We start from the raw sequence: 21,761 nt of genomic DNA, 5'->3' as shown, positions 1-21,761 counted from the left end.
ACCCAAAATAATTTCTCTCTTGTTTTTCTCTTTTGTTTTGTTGTTTTTTATTTTTGTATTATTTTTGTGTTTTATGTACAATAAAGTATTTACATACATATACATACATAATTTGTTTTGGGCCTACATTATTCAGTTCTGACTAGATTCAGACAACATTAAATGATTGCTTATTTAATTTTGCTCTTAATTTTTCATGGACAACATTCCATTTGTGTTTAATTAATGTACAACGAAAATAAATTCGGTTGCACAAAATATTTTTCAGCACAATTACATGTTAGCAAAATTCACTTTGGATGGTATTCATTTTGGTCCAAATTCAAAATAGTCAATTCAGATAGACGGTTTTCCATTTGCACCGAATGACAGTAAAAAGTCCCAAGTTGATCGACGCGGTGGGAACTGTTAAAGAACGTGTTACGAAACTACCTAAAAATAAAATCCTCATCAAAGCTCTAATTGGATGAAACCTAGTTAATGAAGATATCAATGTCATTTAACCTAAATTGGCATACTATTTTAACAGATTGATATCGGCTTCTGAGTATTTTTTTCTTCAGGGGAAATAGGTAAAAAATGTTGTGTTGTTTTGTTACTTCTTAGTTTATTATAATAAGGTTCCAATTCAATGATAATTTGTTTAGTGCAGTGTTTCACCGCCTTTCCGCTTTGTGCAATATTGACGTTGGACTCCGACACTGGTTGGACCAGCGCAGTGGCAGATATCGAGCGAAGATCAGAGGATCTTGGTTTAAGAGTACAGCAGCATATCTTTTTCACGTGAAGTGTTTCCCTATCATTTTACTTTCAAAAAATTTGACTGAAACCGATACTTTTAATTACTCGTAAAAAGGAAAAGGAGTGGCAATTCGGAAACGCTCCGGTGACCATAACCTTGCAGCTTGAAAACTGGTCTGGTTAGATATTGCAATCTTAAATAGATAATTATGTATCTGATTATTTATATATATATAAAAATGAATCGTAATATGTGTTACTAAGATGCGTTAAACGAAAGCAAATTTTTTTGCGAAAGATGTCGCAATAAACCCTCATGAAATTCAACATTTAATGGCGAACGTTAATTATGACTTACATTTAAAACCTTACAGATTAAAGATATCAAAGAAAACTTTTAATTAAGAACAAGACTCATGAATGGAGAGACTATTAAAGAGATTAGAGATGGATTAATATCTGCTGTTAATTACGTCGGTCCGTGTTTAAAAACATCTTTTTCGCATTATGATAGCCAATTACGAAATTGGTAAGCACAAGGCTCAGTTTTTAATTAAGGATACAATTAAAATAGGACATGTCACATTAAAAAAACCACCCAAATTTTGTTAAATATAGTCTTCCTCGCGAAGAGATGGTGTATCCATTTGCACAAGGCAACAATTAACATCGCTTAACAACTAAGCAGATTCTATTAACATGAACGTACGACAATAAACGTGGAATTGCGAACGGCAATCCAGACACAATGAGCGATTGTTTATCCAATGATACCCACGTGCCAGTCATCAAATAGCACGTTCCATAAATTACCATGCCGTTTATATAACTGAGGTAACTTAGAAACCTTAATGGCTGGAAAATTCTATTGATGTGGCTGACTGTGGCCCACTTAGATTTGTGTGACCAGAGCCACAGAGTACATATATAACAGAGACACCACCTAGTACAAGCAAATGGTATCACCCTAATACTGGCTATTCAACTGGCTATTTTTCTTTCCTTCGATTTGCCAATAGATGGCACCAGTGAGAACACAAATAACACTATACGTATTGCCATCTAGGCACTCTAGAGCTCCAGTGGCTCCAGTTTACAAGGCCACTTCTATACCGCTAAACCACCATGCTGATGAACGACTTATCGAATTTACCGATTTTATTGCGCGTGTAATTTTCACATACAATAAATTCCAAAACACTCCTTTTCCCAAGCTAAATTGTTCGCCCCAAGATAGCAAATTTTGTCGAGCTGTTTCCGAGATCTCAAATATAATTAAATAAAAATACTAGAGGCTGCACGTATACTGATCAATACTGATCATGGAGAGCAGATCGAATTGCAATGAGAATTTGAAAAACTTAAAATTAACAAAAATTACGTATTGAATCTATTTCATTATACAGCGTTACAAAAGGTAAATAAAAACTACTTTATTATAGACATTAAAATACCTTATAACTGGAGACGAACACTAAAAATAGATAAGAAAACAATAATTGTCACTTAACTAAATTTAAAACTAGACGGCAAAAAATAACGAATGAAAAAATCAAATAAGTTCTTCATTCTTAGATATTAACTGACCAGGAGAAAAAAACTGAGTACAGAAAATAACAGCGGACATAATTCGGAAAATGAGACCGAAAAAGCGGGATTACAGTAATTTCTTCGCACGACTAATGTCCAAAAAGAAAAATGTCAACGGCATTAAACATACCATCATTTATCAATAAATTGACCAACCATAAAAATGACCATCTGTAGAAATATCAAACTAGAAACATGACCAATCTAAGTAGGTATGTGCGTGTTGTGAACCTTTAAGCTAGAAACACACTGACGCCGGAGGCGGAGCGGTGTGGCGCGGCGCGGAGGCGGAGGCGGAGCGGTGCGGAGGCGGTGCCGGTTGTAATATTCGAGCTAACGTGAAAGAGGCCACACAGAATACCGCGCCACGCTTATTTCCCGCGCGGTATTCTTCTTCTCTGTGTGGTTAAAGCTTTAATGAGCTCCCGATATTTCGAGCTTTCTTCGATTTTCTTTTTAGATTTTTCTTCAATCCACCCATGGTTATGTCAAATACGCAACTGCGTTGAAATATCGGGAACTCTTCAAATGACTACATCCCGTAGCAAATATGTCCAATATAGTAAACCGTGACTACCTTGAATCGTTAAAAACGATGACGAATCTGCCAATATTTTCTTATTTATCATACCAGATATTGTACTAAAAACAGACGCGACAGGCGCCTCTCTCAAGTCACCAAATCGCTTCGACAAATCGGATAACAACATGGCCATTAAGTTGACCAATTAAGAAGGTCTAGAGGTAAATCACTGGCGCCATTTACATAAGCATTGCGTAAGGCGTCCTATTACAGTTCAGACAAATATTTACAGAGGACTTTTCCCACAACTTGGATCATTTAAGGAGCACAAAGCAACTTAGCAGAACACATGTGCTTATGTAGTTAAAGCCAGGGATATACTAGGGGATAAATGTCCCACGATATGTGTCAGCGACATGTCAAGCGAAGCCGGCTGATTTCGCCTGACATATCTGGCGATACCCGACGTCGTTGGCTACACGTGTCGCGCGATGTTGCCAGACAGGTTGACCGAAGTCCGGCAACGTCGCGCCACTTCACCCGACGTCGCTGGCTACACGTGTCGCACGACATTTGTCCCCTAGTGTATCCATGGCTTAACATTCAAACCTCGAGGACTCCACAAACTGAAACAACAATTGTCCAAGTATACAGGCTCTTGGGAAACGTCAGAGAGGCATTGCGACATCTCTCTAATTCAGTGCCTCGGGATATTGCTAACTGGCCTGATTGTTGCCTAGACCGCGCAATTATCTAGAAATTTCAATGATCAAAACGAAATTATGAGCTAAGTTAGATGCAACAATTTGGCAGTAAAGGTGCGGCCAAACCGCTTGCTTAAAAAACGGTGACGGCACGGAATCGCAGTGACACACCTTATGGACACCGTTTTTCATGCTCTCCACACCGCTGCTTAAGACTTCAGACTGGTAGAAAATTATTTTCATGGTTTTTTTGTACTCGGTTCAATTTTTTGTTTTCAAAGATTTTGCAAGCAATCAAGAATGAGACGCATCTGATTAAAAGCAATCTATATAGATAAGCACATAATTAAACAATCAGCGTCTAAAGGGCAACACACAGAGAAAGCGTGCGCGGGTCGGGTCGTGTCCGCCGCGTGAGCCGCGCGGTTCGTTGTATTCACATAGAGAGCGGGCGCGGGCCCGCAGCGGCTATCAATGTTGCCAGTTTAGTGACTTAGTCCCTAGAAGTGAGGACTTTTGCTTAAATCTTAGCAACCGCAAAAAAGTTTTGACGACAAAAATGGTTTATCAGGCGACTTTTGGAGTACAAATTAAAACAGTTCTAGAACCAATAATAGATACGACATTTTTGTCAACTCGACACAGAATTATACAGTGCCGCGACTCGCGAGATATTTGTGGAAAACGACAAACGCGCTTGCGCACCAATGTCAAACTTTATTTACTTACTTAATTAAATCCAATTTATGTAATGATGGGCGATGGATGAAATTTTTAAAATTGGCTGATTTTTTTTTATCGACAGGAATAAGCTTATATTAGTCAATGGAAAAAAATATCAGATTTTTCTGTAGTACCAATAAATTAAAAAAATAAAATACTTAGATTTTGAACTAGCTAGTGCGCATGAATACGGTTTTTAGGGTTCCGTAGCCAAAATGGCAAAAACGAAACCCTTATAGTTTCGCCATATCTGTCTGTCCATCCGCGGCTTTGCTCAGGGACTATCAATGCTAGAAAGCTGTAATTTTGCACGGATATATATGAAAACTATCCCGACGTAACGGTACAATGAAAAACTTAAAAAACAAAATTTTTTTTGGGTTCCTCCCATAGACGTAAAGTAGGGGTTTTTTTTCTCATCCAACCCTAGTATGGGGTCTTTTAAATTAAAACCATTAGGGAGTTACTAAGACGATTTTTCGATTCAGTGTTGTTTGCGAAATATTCAATTTTAAAGTACAAATTTTCATTAAAATCGAGTTTTAGGAGTTTTTAACTTAAGCTTTAGGGATAAATATTTTTGAGAGTTGGTAACTGCGCTCGGCCCGCGCGCTGTTTGTGATGACGGGCGACGGGCGCGGGCCCGCGCACGACCCGTCCCGCGCCCGACCCGCGCCCGCGTTCTGTGTGAAGGCGTCCATATACCGCCATGCAAATACGCCCGTCGCGGGCCCGCGCACGACCCGCGCCCGCTCTCTGTGTGTGTTACCCTTAAACAAGAAGCGTTTAATGTCAAGCGACTCTCGCAAAGGCCAGTTGGCGCAAATAAACTTTTTATGAGCTTAAGGCGTCGGGCAATTTATCAGCGAATGTTATTAGCTAAAATGCTAGAGCATTCCAGTAAACACCTGAGGAACAGGCTATATGAATCATACCCTTGTTTTGGACGCTCGCGTCATCTTCATCAGTACGACGGGAATAGATTAGCAAGGGCGGATAATGTAAACACCGAAATAACATCATTAAATTTCAATTACGTATTGGATGTTTTAGAATCAGCGTTAGAAATTATCTACATAATTATGTTCATTGATAAATATGTTAAAAAAAAACTTCATTTCACGTGTTTGCACACATCAACATGGCGCCAAAAACGTAAGCCACTATAGAAGCAGCAGCACTATAGATTGAGCGGAAAAACTGCATAATATTTGGCCACTCGTGACATTGGCCAGACATCGGTAAATTTTCGAGCGCACTCCACAATGTAATCAAAATTAGCCTTACCTTCAAAAAACTATAATAAAACAGCTATCATACCCCTCATTTACACTCTCGCCTAATCGACAAAGCGTAAAACATACAAACGAGTGTAAACAACACAGGCGACGAGGTTCTTTGATTCGTATCGTGTCAAAAATCGTTCCCACCCAACTCGCAACGCGAGTGGCAAGGAAAGCCACAAGTACCCTTATGCCGGCTGTACACACTCGCCGAGACACCCCGAGACTGACCGAGAACGAGTGTGTACATGATGCTCTCGCCTTGTCTCGCCCGCTCGGTTCTCGCCTCGGTTCGCCTCGGCCGCGTGTCGGTTTTTTGCGGCCGAGTCAAAGGGTCTCGTCCGCTCTCGCGAGGTAAACGAGACCAAGCATGTACACACTCGTTCATTTAGTTGCCCGCTTAGTAATGATAATAACTAACAGCACAAAGACAAACGGCAGCAGCAGTTTCCAGGTCCATCGTGGCCGATATCCTCTGTTCAAATGACGTGCACGAGTGTGTACATGGTGTGCATTCGTCGAGAGCTTCTCGCCCAAGACTCTCGGCGAGAGGCGAGAGGCGAGTGTGTACAGCCGGCATTACCCTCGTCCTACTCGCGTGCGAGTGTCGAGACTAGTCACTCGAAGTGTGTGTGAATGAACATTCGCGACTCGCTTCGCGCCTTGTCTCGCTTCTCGCCGCGCTCGCATCAGCAGCGGTTTAATGGGCACGAGTCAAAGGCTTTCGTGACAAACGCGAGCATAATGTTGAGATTTGCCGTAATCGCAAATATTTTTTTTGTAAATTAGTCTCGTATCGTAGTGTCTCGCAGTAGTACAGACACAGTTAAGATAAGGCTTGTTGTCGTTGACGCTTCCACGGCCTCCATGGTTGGTACCTCAAATGGAGTTGAAACTACCACGAGAATGTAAACAGAGACTCATTTTCCATCGATCACACGAGGTTCCACGCGCGACACGAGACGACGCACGAAGCGAGAGTGTAAATTTAGTATAAAGATAATTTGCCATTGAAACGGATTCACCAGGGATTAGACACAATCCGCTTGATTGATTGGGATGTGGCTCCACCCACCCCACGTTTTCACGGCGAGGCAATCGATACGACCAACCTAGATCCGAAAAAAGCCGTGGTGGCCTAGTGGTTTGACCTATCGCCTCTCAAACAGAGGGTCGTGGGTTCAAGCCCGGCTCGCACCTCTGAGTTTTTCGAAATTCAAATAGTGAGGAAACCTGCATTAATCTGCGAAGCAATTCAATGGTGCGTGTGAAGTTGCCAATTCGCACTGGGCCCGCGTGGGAACTATGGCCCAAGCCCTCTTGTTCTGAGAGGAGGCCAGTGCCCAGCAGTGGGACGTATATAGGCTGGGATGATGATGATGAGATCCGAGCACCTGACTAAATAATAATACGAGTATGTTACATTCGTGCATGAAATTACTTTAGTTTATTAAGTAAAAACTGTACTGTTGTCCACGACTTTGTCTGCGAATAATTAATTTATCGGTAACCCACAATTGTCCGGGTTAAAACTACCCTATGTTCCTAGGGTCTCAAACTATGAATCTCCATACCAAGAAGAACTTGAAGAAATAACGGACAGACAGTTACTTTCTCACTTATAACATTTAGTAAGGATGGATTCAATAAAATTACGTCGTAATCTCAAATTAGATTATAAGAGTTAGTAGTTTGACAAATCGAATAGCAGTTTGCTGTTATCCATTCGTCCATAGTATGCTAAATATTTGGCCGTAAACATAGAAATGTAGTAGTTACAAAATGCCGGCTGAGCTGTACTATGAACGCTTAAAATTTGTCATGAAAGAGAAATACAGGGAGTATCTGACCATGGCGCTTTAAATCCAGGGTTCGATTCTAGTCGCATAACAGAGCTACTTTTATTCTGCTACTTTTTAAAAATATGACCCCTGTTAATTTCATCTATTTTTCATACAAATGTATAATATAAGGGTCCGAATCAAATGATGAAGATCATGTGATGATCAACACAATTTCCCTAAAAATACTGACTCATATTATTCATAGCCTCCAAATCTTCCACTCTGACTACTCAGACTTGTTTTTACAGTGCACTCCCGATTAGGTCGAAGCAAGTACCAACCAATAAAATAAATGAAACAGATACCAAGAATAACGAAGTAGATTCTCAAACGTCTACTAAATCTTAAGGTGTTTAAAACTCCGTGACGGAATTTATGGTTGTTTATGGAGGAATTAAAATACTTTGTAACGTAGGAACGGTAAGATTCTATATTTCGGGAACGGCATACTTGGATAGTCACGTTTCAGCTTGCAGCTTAATGGCCATATATTCAGAGATTAAGTAGCTTGAAGGCTAGAAAATTTGATACTGTGCCAAAGCTAACGAACGTTTTTTACATAGGAAGTGGGAAGCAGGAAACGGATTAAAAATAATTCGTTAATTCTAGCGATAAGCAGTTAATTACTTTAATTAGAATAGAAGCGAATGGAAACAGTGTATTGACGAAGACGAACAAAACAAGTTGGTCATTTTTGGGATCGTGACGCGCTGAGAACATTAACAAAACAAATATTATGTCTAGAGATGAGATTTGGTTTTGCTAGTATAACATTGATATTCTTATTGTTGATCCAAAATACATTCGTGTTTCGACTTGGTAAACACAATAACAAATAGTTTTTTACGCTGACAAAGCCAATTGAGCCTTTATTTACTTAAATGTAATAAAGTACATAAATATAACATTATTACGTATTATAAAAACAGCTAAAAATAAACCGGGACGCGACAACTTCCACCAGAATAGCCGCTTCAAGAATAGACAAGGTCATAAATAGCAAATTACATCACAAGGGTGTGTTTCCGTTAAATGTCAGGCTACCGCAGGAACCGCAAGTCAAGAACGAAACGGCCTCAATACACTGACGTAATGAGGTATCATTTGAAGCATTGAAAATCACGGCCGATGGTTGCCGAGTCACGTCATTAGTTGCCAGTTTGCACAAAAAAATACACGTAAAGGTTTCCGACAAAAAACGACCTTCCGCATCAACAGTTGGTGAGTATACAAGTTTGACAGTGTTGTTGTTGCGGACCGCTACGATCCAAAGACACTCATGATACTATAATCTTTTTTGCCAAGGAGCTAAAGGAACTGTTAGCCAAAGTTAAATTACCAAAACTAAAGGGTCACGAGATATACTAACCAAGTAAAATTCAACCAAATTAAAAAAGAAGAACAGTAAAACACTAACATAAAAAGACAATTCTTTACCAAATCGATCGAAAGTCAGAAGTCAGAGCAAGATATTGACGATTGCGTTCAAGACCGCAAACGGGTGCAAGGAATAAATGAATAAGTAAACCAATCCGGAAGACCACAATCCCGCTACTCTGTCTTGACCTTGCGTGAGCCTTGTGTTTCTAGGTTATTAATTTCAGTCTACAAGCATACGCTAAATTTTATACATAACTAGAGTTTACCCGCGGCTTCGCACGCGTAGTATTCGATCTGGTAGTTACAATTGAAATTCCGGGATTTTAAAAAAATCCCCTGGGAAATCCCAAAATTTATATCGTGGTCTTCATTGAGGTTGTGTTAAGAACAACACTGTACAAAATTTCATGACTCTTAGCCCAGCGGTTGTTATTTCGAGATTTTATCCCTATCCCGTGGGAATTTCGGGATAAAAAGTATCCTATGTTTTAACCCAGGTTATAAACTAACTTTTTGCCACATTTTTCGACAAAGAACGAAAGTCACCGACGTTGCTCAGAGAATTAGTTCGTTGAAGTGGCGTTGGGCTGGCCACGTCTGTCGCAGGACCGATGAACCGGTGGAGCAGACGAGTCCCCGAATGGAGACCACGGACGGGAAAACGTAGTGTAGGGAGTAGTGTGGGGTGTAGGGGTACGGTGGACGGATGACCTTAAGAGGATCGCTGGCGGCGGATGGTTGCGAGGGGCTGAAGACAGAGTTGTTATGGCGCGCCATGGAAAAGGCCTATGTCCAGCAGCAGCAGTGGACTGCTGTAGGCTGATGATGATGATGATATTTAATTATTAATTGACAAGATTTCATATTTCTAAGACTATAATTTGATTCGTTTTCTGTATTCTGTTTGGAAAGAGAAAGACGCTGATTTTTTAAAATTTTGCTACGATTATTAATTAATTTATTACATTTTTTTAAGATGTGCTTATTCTAAAAGGGCATAACTCCAAAACTACCACACAATAGATCCATTACTTTTGTCTAGTCTCTATTAAAAAAAAAAGATCTCGTAAATCTGACGTAGACGTTCTCAAAATTATGACAGCTCCTTTTTTTGGTGAAAAAGGCAAAGGAAACATATCTTATTATGTGGTAGTGTTGGCAAATTCAGATATATTTTTTAAATTTTTTGTATTTTTTTAAATATGGAGTAATAAATTATAATAAATATTTTTCCATGTTCAGGAGGCAAAACTCTTTCGATTCCTGTAGTAATTTACAGGTGTAAAAAAAAATCTTGTCAATTAGAAGTAAAAAGTGAAATGGATCAAATTAACTGTCGAATAATAAGGAAGGTTATGACTCCAAAGATTTAAAAGGAAAACAAAACAACAGACGATACAATTTACTAATGATACAACTGACAAACTGTTATAACTACTGAACTGAATTGCATGAAGAATATAAGTAACAATACAAAATCCGTGGCCACAAATGAGGTTCCGCAGTCACCGCATGCTCTCTCGCTTATTTACGCAATAGCTATCATAATGATGTATTTTCTAGTCATGTGTTATGTCACCGGTATTGGAAAGAAAATTGAAAGTTTCAACCATAATAACTTTCACCGAAGATTGATACGAGTGCGTGGTTATTAATATTATGTATTTGTAAACAAAATATTAGATAACAAATATAAGCAGGTCAGAAGTGTAATGGTCAAAAAAGTTAAATAAATGATTAATGAGTTATTAAAAGCTGATATATTACCTTTGCTCGTAGTGAGGTTACTTATGATGATGATGACTAAGCAGAAAAAAACAATGCTTATTGTTATTTGATTCTTCGACATCAAACATGAAAGGCTACGCAGAAATTAGCAAAATTGGTACAGACGTGGCAACAAAAGAAATTATAGCCAGTTTCAAAGATAAATAATTGCTTAATTGGACAGTAAAACATACGCCATTAAGTCACACGTTGCCAAAACAAGTAAACAAAATAACGAGTCACGTTTTTCGATTATTCAACTAAGAGTTTTTTTACGATTAGGTTTCAAACTCGTACCGGAAACCGGTTTAGGACAAGTCAGTCGCATGTCATCGACGACATCGTGTAATAATTTAAGCTTTTTCTTCAAAACATTTTCGGTGACATTCACGAGGTATTTTTGCATGTTTAGATGAATGACCTACCTTAATTACCATAATGAATTTAACTTAATTTAGTCCGCTCAAAATATAAAGTATACACAAATGACACAATACAAGTATTAGGGGTCTCCTCAAACTCAGAAAGAGATGAGAATCAAACTAGTTTTGACAGCAAGCAAGACTATATGAGATGAATATATAGCATGTTTGTGGGGCCAGTTTTTGTTTACGTTGCAAAAGGTCGTGGGCTCGCACTTCCATTAGAAGAAGATATCGCGCCCACTTCTTTAGGATTGTAAATAGAATATACGTAACTAAAAACAACGCAACATTATAACTCAAATTTTGCAGAGATCGAGATCTATTTCGTAAGAAACTTTTTAGGGAGATTATTTTCAGACGTTGCTATAATGTTGGAGCGTAGAAATACAAACGTACCATTATGAAGAAACGATAATATGCTTGTCTCCTTTCCGCACCTGAAAATAAAAAAGGACATAAATTATCGTGACATATCATGGTATACATATATTTACTGCAGGAACGGAGGTATTGATGGAACGATCATGTGAAGTTTCTAGAAGAGAAACTAGTAGCATTTAAAGTTAATAATTAAAGTAAAACACATTTCAGTAGGTACTCGTAATAAAAGTGTCTAAGCCAAAATTAAATCCCGTGGTTTAAATAGATTAGTTATATGAAATGCCACATAAGTGGGAGTAGAATTTAATTACGCAGGCAATAAGTGGAGCGTGTTTTGTCGTTTATTAGATTTGAGTCAGCCTCGCCTAGTCGCTTCTCGACGATTCGGGGCACTTCGCCGACTGTTAATGTCCTTTTAGATTAGTTTGGTCGGATTTCGTGTTATTTACCTGGTGTATTCGTCCCAAAAGAGGATTGAAAGAGATGTTTCTAAATTTCTAGAGATTTAAAAAAAACACAAACTGGAAATGCTTATCAGAATATGCGGCCTTTTTCATGGCGTTTTACAATTCTATGTAAGTAAAGTAAGTCTTAGAGCTGATATTATTGCTGTCTTGCTGAAATCTAGAAATAAAACAATTTTTCTCAATGTTTATGCGTTTTACAACACACATGTATTGTAAACACACCAAAACATTCACGTGAACTATTACAAACTTTCCCTCTCCACTCGATTTTACTCTGATCAAAGTGCTCAAATGTAGTTTATAATTGGTTACTTTTAACTTTGTTTCTCAAAATCACTTAACCCGTCCATCCATCAGCAAGTCTTCCACGTCGCTTTCATGTTTATAGATCATCAAAGTCATCAGACGACCAGTGAATCATCCTACACATCGATCGTCTAGTGCTTGAGAACTAGGATGATCCAGATTTTCTATTTATACAGTAGCGCCCCATCTGTTTATAAGGGGTCAGCAGACGGTAGGCACTTAAGCATCACATACAATACATACAATTATTATTTGTTACTAACCGATACGTATTGAGTATAATACATATAATTATATTTTTACGTTAAAAGCACATCAATTTAAGGAGTTATGTTTCTGAAGAAAATAAATTTCGTTTTATTGCATTCCAAGTTTCCAAGATACCGACGTGTTCGCTGGCAGATGGTATTCGGTTATGGCTAATATTATTAAGTTCTTACGCAATTCAATTCTATAATTTGAGCAACCAATTCTTTAATTGATCTGCCTCATGTGTTTGGCTTATTGTCTATTTCTATGTGTTATCTAAATTAATAGGCGCTTTAGTATATATATATACTGTAAGCCTATTAATGTATATGGAAATAAATAAAAATACCAGTTATTCAAGCAGCTTTAGTTGGAAAATTAATTGTAATATGTCCATAGGCATTCCCTCGAAATCAGAGCGGTTTTCTACATGACCAGAGATAAAAAGAATAAAACCAGCACATTCTAGTTGGATAAAGATGATTTTGTTTATTTAAAGGATAATCAAGAACACCCTAGAGTAACTGAACTGTGCAAAGACGAAGATACCAACAAAATCGACACAGACCACATAGATCGACTAGTTTTCGGCCAATAATCGACAATTCCTCTCAAGCGTTCGACGTTTTTACTCCAAATATTTTTGACACTAGCGCAGTGACTGAACTAAACGACCAAACAGCATTAAAAGCATTAGAGCGACGACTGATCTAAGCTGTTTACTTTCGTGATCTAGGTTAAGTTCGGATCTAGGTTAGATCGATTTAAGAAACCTCTTAACTGTACCGCGTTCTTTCAATGTCAAGTTCTCATCACACAACCAAATCTAGTCTATTTAAAGACGTGGTATTATTAATAGCATCCTGATTTGAGAAAGTAAGAATTATTTTTATACAAATAATATAGTAGGCAACATTATGTGCTTCTACTTAGTTTACCAGAAGGCTATCTAATCCAGGCAAACTAGTTCTTAAATGAAACTCGACACGCCGTGGGCGAAGCTGGATAGGTGGGAATGATTACATACATAGCAAAACAACAAGCTGAGCTCTCTCTGCGAAATAGCCTGCAGTGACATGTAATGAAAACGTTAAGAACATGATATTGTTCCATCCGTTTCATCTCTAAATTAAAGAAGATGTTTCGGCGATTTGAGGAGAGAGAGAGCCAATAAAACATCTAAGTGCGATTGCGATCCAAGCGAAACTGATCAAAAAGTATTTGGACCACGTGAACATTCATCGGATTAAACTGTTTATCGCACAGTTTAAGTATATCTACATTAGGCAAGGATCTGCTTTCTCTCTATCTCTCTCTCCCCCCCCCTCCCTCTCCCTCTCTCCCTTATTGTAGGTAGGTACCACGGAAAATTTGCTATTTATTTCTACAAATACTGGAGCCTAGATAAAATTGTTGCCCTCTGAAGGATTTGAAAAAATGGTGAGAGAGGACAAAGTACGTTGCCGCATTATGTTACAGTTACGTCTTTTTCTACGCAAAATTCAAGCAAGCTACCTACTTAAGTACCTACTCACATGCGTAGAATGGAGATGTACGCAACGCATGTCTCATCGACAGAGGCCTTGCAAATCCAGTTTCTCGACCCCACGATATTTTCTGCACCACGTGAACAACGTGTAAGACTAAGTATTAACATATTAACGACACAATCAAAATTCTAAAGATAAATACTTAATGGTCTTCGTCATTTACACGGCATGCATCGGGCGACAGTCGGTGTCAACTGCGCAGTTTAAACCTTATTACAAAGCAATAAACACAATTAGCAGTTCGAGAAACGCTAGCTAAACGTTCTGTTTATAATCTAATAAGGACTGGTTTAAGATAATTGGATGTATCGTCAATTTAATTGCAAGTTCGCTAATAATAGTTGGGTATTAATTAAAAAACAGAATATCTGTCAACTGGGTATCTACTTCTACGCAGGGGCCTTTCCTCTATGGCAGTCATAAATATCATTAATGTTATGTTTTATTATTTTACTATCAATTAAAGGAAGGAAAGCGGACTCCTGGAGGCCAGTTCTTGCGTTACAAGGACGTCCTAGAGCGCCACCTTACCACATGTAACATCAGTGGCGTAGCTAGGTAACCTAGGGCCCTGGGGCAAATAAAAAAATGGGGCCCACTGCTATCAAAACTGGTAAGGTTTTTTGAAGTAAAATCATTATATAAACAAATACTTTAAAAATGCTAAGCAACTTTATCATCAGCTATAAAGCAGAATTTCGAGGGCCCCCTGAGCTTGAGGGCCCCGGGGCACTGCCCCGCCTAGCCCCTTGGTAGCTACGCCACTGTGTAACATCCCATGCGAGAATTGGGAAGACATCACGAAATAGAGGCCGTGCCAGTGGTCGAATTGACTTGAAATTTGACATATCCAAGTTCAGGCACACGTTTATATGTCCTAGTATATCCTTTTGTTTATACAAAACACTATAATACATATAAATGTATATATATACTACTGTATATATGTACTGGATATATATGTGTTAATTAAATAACTGAAAACCAGAAAATAGTTTTCTCAGAATCGAGAGTAGAATCGATTACAATATGTTTTAAATTAGGTTGTGTCTGTGTTTTTAAATCCTTTTTTTATTGTGCCCAGTTCTAAAGGTTACGACTGCAACAAGCGTGTTTTTAAAACCTTTTTTTATTGTGCCCAGTTCTAAAGGTTGCGACTGCAACAAGCGCCAATTAAATATTTTAGTGAGGTTGCATACTATTTCGATAATTTAATACTGGCCGGTTTGCTGTCACTGTGTGATTTTCTTCCAAAAGCGTCAAAGCGCAACTGACAAATACAAATCATGAGTGTAGAGTTAGAAATGAAGTAGAATTACTGACTTAGCAAAACACACGAATATCTTTTAAAATAATGAAGGTGTTTATAAATAAATTCAATCAACTAACTTAAAATTAAAAAAAATTTTGGGGTGTCTGAGGTTTTCAGTTATTTAATAAACACCTAGTATATAGCACTCATTCAATGAACTGTGAGAACTATGTTGTAAGTAGATATGAGCAAGAATAGGTATTAAACGTTAAACATTACAAAATATTTCGAACTTTGCACGTCTTAATAATAGTACGGCTGCTGAGCTGATAATCAATTTTGACATAAAACAGTGCTGAATAGAAAAAAAAAAACAATAAGTATTCGAAAATTTAAATTTGAAAACGACCGAAACATTGAGGAAGAGGTTGTAAATCAACAAGGGTTAATCTTTGTTACATATCCATAGGTACCAGCAGGGCTACTACGAAACTCGAAACTGGAAGTTCGTGTCGTGCGGTCCCTCTGACACTTATACTATTTAATACGAGAGCGAGAGGGGGACGGTAGGTACGATACGAACTTCGAGTTTCGAGTTTCGTAGTAGCCCTGCAGGTTTCAGGAAGATTGTGCTAAATCTATACATATAATAAAGCTGAAGAGGGTCGAAAGTCTGTACATGGAAGATATTCGAAAAAAAGTTGTCTGGGGATACTTAGAATCGATAACAGAACACGTTCCAACAGTTTTTAGAATTTTTGTCTGTTTGTCTGTTTATCTGTTTGTCGTTTATTTGACCGCGCATCACGTGAGAACGGCTGAACGGATTTTTATGCAAACTTTACTAATCTGACGAGAAAATCCCCGGCCAGGTTATAGGCTATAAAAATTCGACCCTTAGGGTATAAAAATTCAACCCTTAAAAGTGGAGGTAGCTACTACATTCGATTCGATTGAGTTAAATTTCCACCTTCAAGTTTTCAAATACGTGCTATGACTATCAAGTACCCTGATAAACTAACAGATGGCGCTGAAATTAATAACGTTGTGACTCGAGTAAGCCACTGAGGAAGGACTTTGCCAAATTAACTCTAAGTTTAAAAGAGGGAGTACGGATATCAACAAATTTAATTGAATAATTTAATTGATTTACTAATACGACTAAAATTAAACGACAATAAAGTAATTGCCACACATTGCAATGCCATCTTTTGGAGAACTGGGTAAACAGTAAGTAATGGAGTAAACTAATAAAAAAGAGTTTACTTACATAGTTACTTAGTTTTTTAGCATTAGAAAAAGGGTAAACAATCTTGACGAGTCTTTTTATTGAAAAACGTTTTAAAAAACAGTTGCTACTACTTTTATGATACCAAAAGCATATATTATATCCTTGCTAATTGTTACTATTTGTTGTGACTTATTTGCAAAAGTTTTTTTTCAATATAAAGACACATCAAGATCGCTTGCCTTCTTTCTAATGCTAAAAAAAAGAAGTATAAGTAATGGTAAAATCAACACACATATCAACACGCGTATAATTAATTAATAGAAAAATGACATAAATTATTCCTAATTTATTTATATCCGGAATACGAAAATTCGGCGAAGAACTAGGGTCACTGACATAGCTCGAAAAATTATATGCAAGTTGAAGTGGCAATTGGCAGGCCACATCGCTCGAAGAACAGATATTCATTATTATTCATTGGGGGAGAAGTCCTCGAGGAGCGGCGACCGGAAGACGAAGCGTTGGCAGGCCTCCCTCCAGGTAGAATGACGACATTGTGAGACTTGCGGGAAACCGGTGGATGCAAGTGGCGAGTTGTAGTTCATTGTAATTTATAATTTATTTGTATTGTAATATTATTGATTATATGTAGGTACGTTAGTCTGTAAGGTATTTATTGTATGGGCCAAGTTGCCCGAAATAAATGGATTTATTACGAGTATTATTATTGTGGCGTTGTAAGGGGTAGGCCTTTTTCGATCAGTGGACCTCTTCCGGCTGATGATGACGAATTATATCGCATCCATATTCATACGTATTGCCTCTTTAAGCACTTAATAAAGGTCACGAAGGTGAGTACTTAAAAAAAAAACATTTTTCTCTTTCTTTTGCGGAGTAAATTTACAACGATTTCGGATTTGGGACTCGCATTTTATAGGCGTTACCATGCCTTCCCGAAAAAAACGAATCGACTACCAGGGGCACGGCACGGTCTCAGGAGTCTGAGGAAGACCGCGATGGGAGACTCAGTGCCGCTCTAGCCGGGCAGGCCGCTTCGCTTTCGGCTGAAACGGCAAGCCAGCGCGAGGCTGGGTTGCGATCCCAAAGACATGTACGCAATCTTTGAGATCACTCGATGTAGGAAAAAAGTAAGCAAAGAATAAAAATCTTATTTCTTGAGCAATTTAGATGTGAAACTTGGTGATCATGATCAGATTTTTCAGTTGATTGTTTAGCTGTAGTTTGAAGGGATTTTTTCGAAAATTCCAAGAAACGGCCAATGCGGGACATTAACTTCATTCCTATCGAGTATTGTGTAAATATAAAAATCTACGCAGACGAAGTCGCGGGCAAAAGCTAGTTAAAAATATGTGTCGTACAGTTGTTTAACATCACATCAGAACAGCTCTAAATTAAATTTAACGTGAGTAAGGACGAGATATGGTTGACAGTTTCGGACCAATCCTTGGTTCTTTTTCAAAGTGAGCTCGAACGGAAAGCCAACCGCGAACTGCCAGCGCTCTCACAGCTCGGCTACTCTGTACTTCGCGGCCGTCGGCGGCGAAAAACTACCCTCGTCTTCGTCACAGTTATTGTCATAGTAGGGTTGGTAGGTAATCATTATCTTTCTTGTGTCATGTAGTTACCTAATTTTAAGTTAAAGAATGGTACACTTACCCCCTGTTTCATCATCTATTGATTACATTTATCTGACGGATTAACGTGATGCCGTCTCTGTTTGTTTTGCACGAATTCGAATAGACGGAGAGAGCATCACAATTATCCGTCAAATAAAATTAATCAATGGGTGGTGAAACAGGTTTTAGAGGTAAAACTAATGCCAATGTCGTTCGGAACTCGAAATAAAAGATCGATTTTTCTCTTTCTCATTTGAATCATCAGGAAAACGAACAAAAACAACTAGTCTCGTGCATCGACATTCTGGTTGTACTGTACTCCATTTCGAGTGATGCGGTTGCGGAAATCAATCCACTGCCGTTGCCATACCTGCGGGGCTACTACGAAATTCGAAGTTTGTATCGTATCGTCCCTCTGAATCTCGAAAGAAATAATATAAGCGTCCGCGGGACGGCAAACGAAGTTCGAATTTTGCACTTCGTAGTACAGGGGCTGATCGTTGATCACTTATGAATCCAAAGACGTGCAAGTGCGACCCCGTAGCAGTGTCCCCACCTTAGGTTATTTTACCCTAAATTTAGGGTATTTTTTAGGGTAAAAGTTTTCGAATGAAATGTACGATTTCAAAAAAATACTGCAGATGACATAGAAGCCAAGACTGTTATGGGTGCATTCCAAGAATGTTTCGAAGCGGTGTAGTATTTTAGCATTGCATTTATTTGCTTAGATTTTATTTAAAAAATGTTAGGGTAAACAAAAAGGGCCTAATTTTGGGTAATAACGCGTAGCGTTAGGGTAAAAAAAAATCTGAGGTGGCAACACTGCCCAGTAGTATAAAGAAACGCACGGTATTTCAGGCTTAACAGAATGCAGTTCAACGAAAAGAGTGGACGACCCCATTAAATAAATCGCAAGACGATACGTATCTCTTGGTCGTTCGGAGGTCGTCGACCGATACTGAGTTACGTGACCGAATAATAAAAATATGTTCTTGAGATACACGATGATGACTATTATACACGGAAGTGACAGTAAGATCTAACTGCCAGATAGCGCTTAAAAATTATGTATTCTTCTGTTACATGTAGGCGGGTTAGAGAGAGCGTTACGTTTTTGTACGTAAGATAATCTGGTGTTAGATTTGTTTTTTTAGTAGTCCGTTTCCGCGACCAAAGGATGTCACCGACAGAACCCTATAACAAAGCCTTCACTGGTTCGCCAGTTCGCCCGTCCCTAAAGGATCGTAATTATATAAGGGTTCTGTTTTCGCCGACTGAGGTAAGGAATCTTAAAAACAGGGTGTTTGAAAAGAAAGAATAATGAACTAAGTAACCTAACAGCAACAGTTCAAAAATGAAAGGTTACTGCTAACAGCTGTCACGTTAAAAAAAATATATTTTAGAAAATTAATAATGGAGTTGAAAAATAGGTACTAAGTACAAAGTTTTCATCATGACAAGTATTTTTAATAATTTATAAATTTTTTGTCAACAATCTCGTAACTTGTATCAGCCTTCGATCTTCTTTTTCAGAATTATTCACGAAAATGTCAAAAAATCAAGGTAATTTTTAAACTGTTATTTTAGCTAAACCAAGCAAGCGAGAGTAACCAAATAAATTCAGAATTAAGAAGCATAAAATGGGGTTCATAATGCATATTTTTACAGACATTCATATCCTTGAACTTGGATGAAAAAAAAAACACAATTTTTTTTTTCGCTTCATTTTTTGCCACTTCTCCCGGAGACACCACTACCTATCAAAAAAAATACTTTAAGCCACAATTGTCAATTGCGCAAAATTCAAACTCCGTATCTTGCCGTCCCGCTGAAGCTAATATTATTTAATACGAGTGGGTGACTTCGATTTTTAAATTTCGTACAACCCCTCTATCTATCAGTCACTCAGTATACAAGGAAGTGAGTTGATAAAACAGCGTTTAATGAGCGTGCGCCTTGGATGCGCCCTGGCGCGGGGAAAGCAGCGCCCGCGCAAGTGAAAGTTCGCCAATGCGGAAGAACGGGTTTCTGTCTACCCTCGCCACGCCACATCCTGTACTGCTGGTTTGAAAGGCTGAAAAGTTCAAGCCAGAATTTAAAAACCATTTGTGTGTATAGGACCTAATTAATTTTAAAGACTGTTTTAATGTTTTTTTTTTTTAATTCAGTGGAGAATTTCTTTTAGTAGTAGTAGTCTTATTTTTTATTGTGCCAAGGCAAGATCTGATTTGAGGCGAGGATCTACTTAAATTATTGGAATTGTTTGGTACAGGTAAGATTGGTAGGTACCTCTAGGTAGCTTACTTCTTACAGTTCAGTTTTTTTTTTTCATTACACTTTTCTTTTGTTTTTTTTTGTGTTCATTAGGGAACAAGAGAGACATTGAATAGTTGAAGTTAATTACATTTTTTAAGGAACACCAAAGAAGTTTTTTTTATGTTTGTGCATTAGCATAATTTTACGATTGAGAATAATATTTGCTTAGTGTATCTGTTACCTATTCACGTTTAAACCGTGGAACCAATTTAGATGAAATTTGATACATAGGTTGAGACCCTAGGAAGGACATAGGATACCCATAAACGATTTCTTCACAGACAGTCACAGGCAAAAGCTAGTTAATGTTAATCAATATTTAAAAAAAAGAGACATGCAAAACTAAACTGACTGAGAGCATATAAATCAAAAATTGTTCAGTATAATTAACATTTCAGGAGTGAATTGTTAACCATTATCACCATTTACAAAAAAAAACAAGTTTTTATTTTTGCTTCACAAATTCATGTTATTTATGATCAGAAAAGTGAGTACAAGTTATAGAAACATATTCCTTTGCCTCTTGTAATCTTATCTCGAAGATATTAAATAATATATGGAAATTGAATTTGACAAATTGATATCATATCACATAGATATTAATAAGATTCTGAGTAGTGATAAAACTATATCATATGTTTCAGTGTTGTGTAGGGAAACGTATATATGTATGTACATACTGGAACTCAATTATTTATGATATTTGGTTGTACCTACATGAAAAAAAGCAATGTAATGTATAAGTTAAACTTATGAAAGGTTTGAAATGATCAGTTTGAATCTCATTCAGTGCAGATTCAAACTTATAACCCAAATACAGTTACTTGGTACAGTAATTTTCTGCAAAGTCCGTGTATATGTATTACAATTTCAGAGTCAATAAGGTTTCCCTTCAAGTCTTTGAAAGCTTGGTATGTACTGATGAAATAAAGAAAAGCTTGTCTGTAAATAATATTTATATTTATATATTACTAGCTGGTAACAGCTTCACCCTGGTGTAGTTTTTTTTTTAATTTTCAAAATTTTCTCTTATAAGAACCTTCTCCTGACAATAGCAAACACAGCAAAAAACGAATTAGCGAAATCTGTCCAGCCGTTCACGCCTGATGCCGTGACCAAGGAAAATACGGATTCATTTTTATATAATTAAAAAAAGATATTATAATACTCAAAAGAAAATAGGGGCCATGTGTTTCTTTAGTAATAACAGAAATACTAATAAACTATGCAATTCAATGTCTAAAAATGGTTTTATTCATACAACATAACACTAAAAATACTTTTCATTCAATTAAATGTATTCAGATTAAAATGCATGCATATTTTGCACTTCATTTTACTGATGATAATCAAGTGGTCCTTATTTTATTTTGAGTGTTATATAACATGCAA

General features: G+C 37.6%; 1 protein-coding gene across 2 annotated transcripts in view; it reads right to left on the bottom strand.

Moving 5' to 3' along the window:
• LOC141430167 (uncharacterized) overlaps nucleotides 1-21,761 on the bottom strand; it is a 141,993-nt gene that overhangs the window by 117,784 nt on the left and 2,448 nt on the right. For both annotated transcript variants that reach the window (XM_074090739.1, XM_074090740.1), the window contains exon 2: nucleotides 11,377-11,417. The gene's annotated coding sequence lies outside the window, so the exon portion shown is untranslated. The remainder of the gene's footprint in view (nucleotides 1-11,376; nucleotides 11,418-21,761) is intronic.

Source organism: Choristoneura fumiferana, chromosome 8 (assembly GCF_025370935.1).
Source record: "Choristoneura fumiferana chromosome 8, NRCan_CFum_1, whole genome shotgun sequence".
In the NCBI taxonomy this organism is placed as follows: domain Eukaryota; kingdom Metazoa; phylum Arthropoda; class Insecta; order Lepidoptera; family Tortricidae; genus Choristoneura; species Choristoneura fumiferana.
Note: the sequence above shows the minus strand (reverse complement) of the source record. Positions and strands in the feature narration are given on the sequence as shown.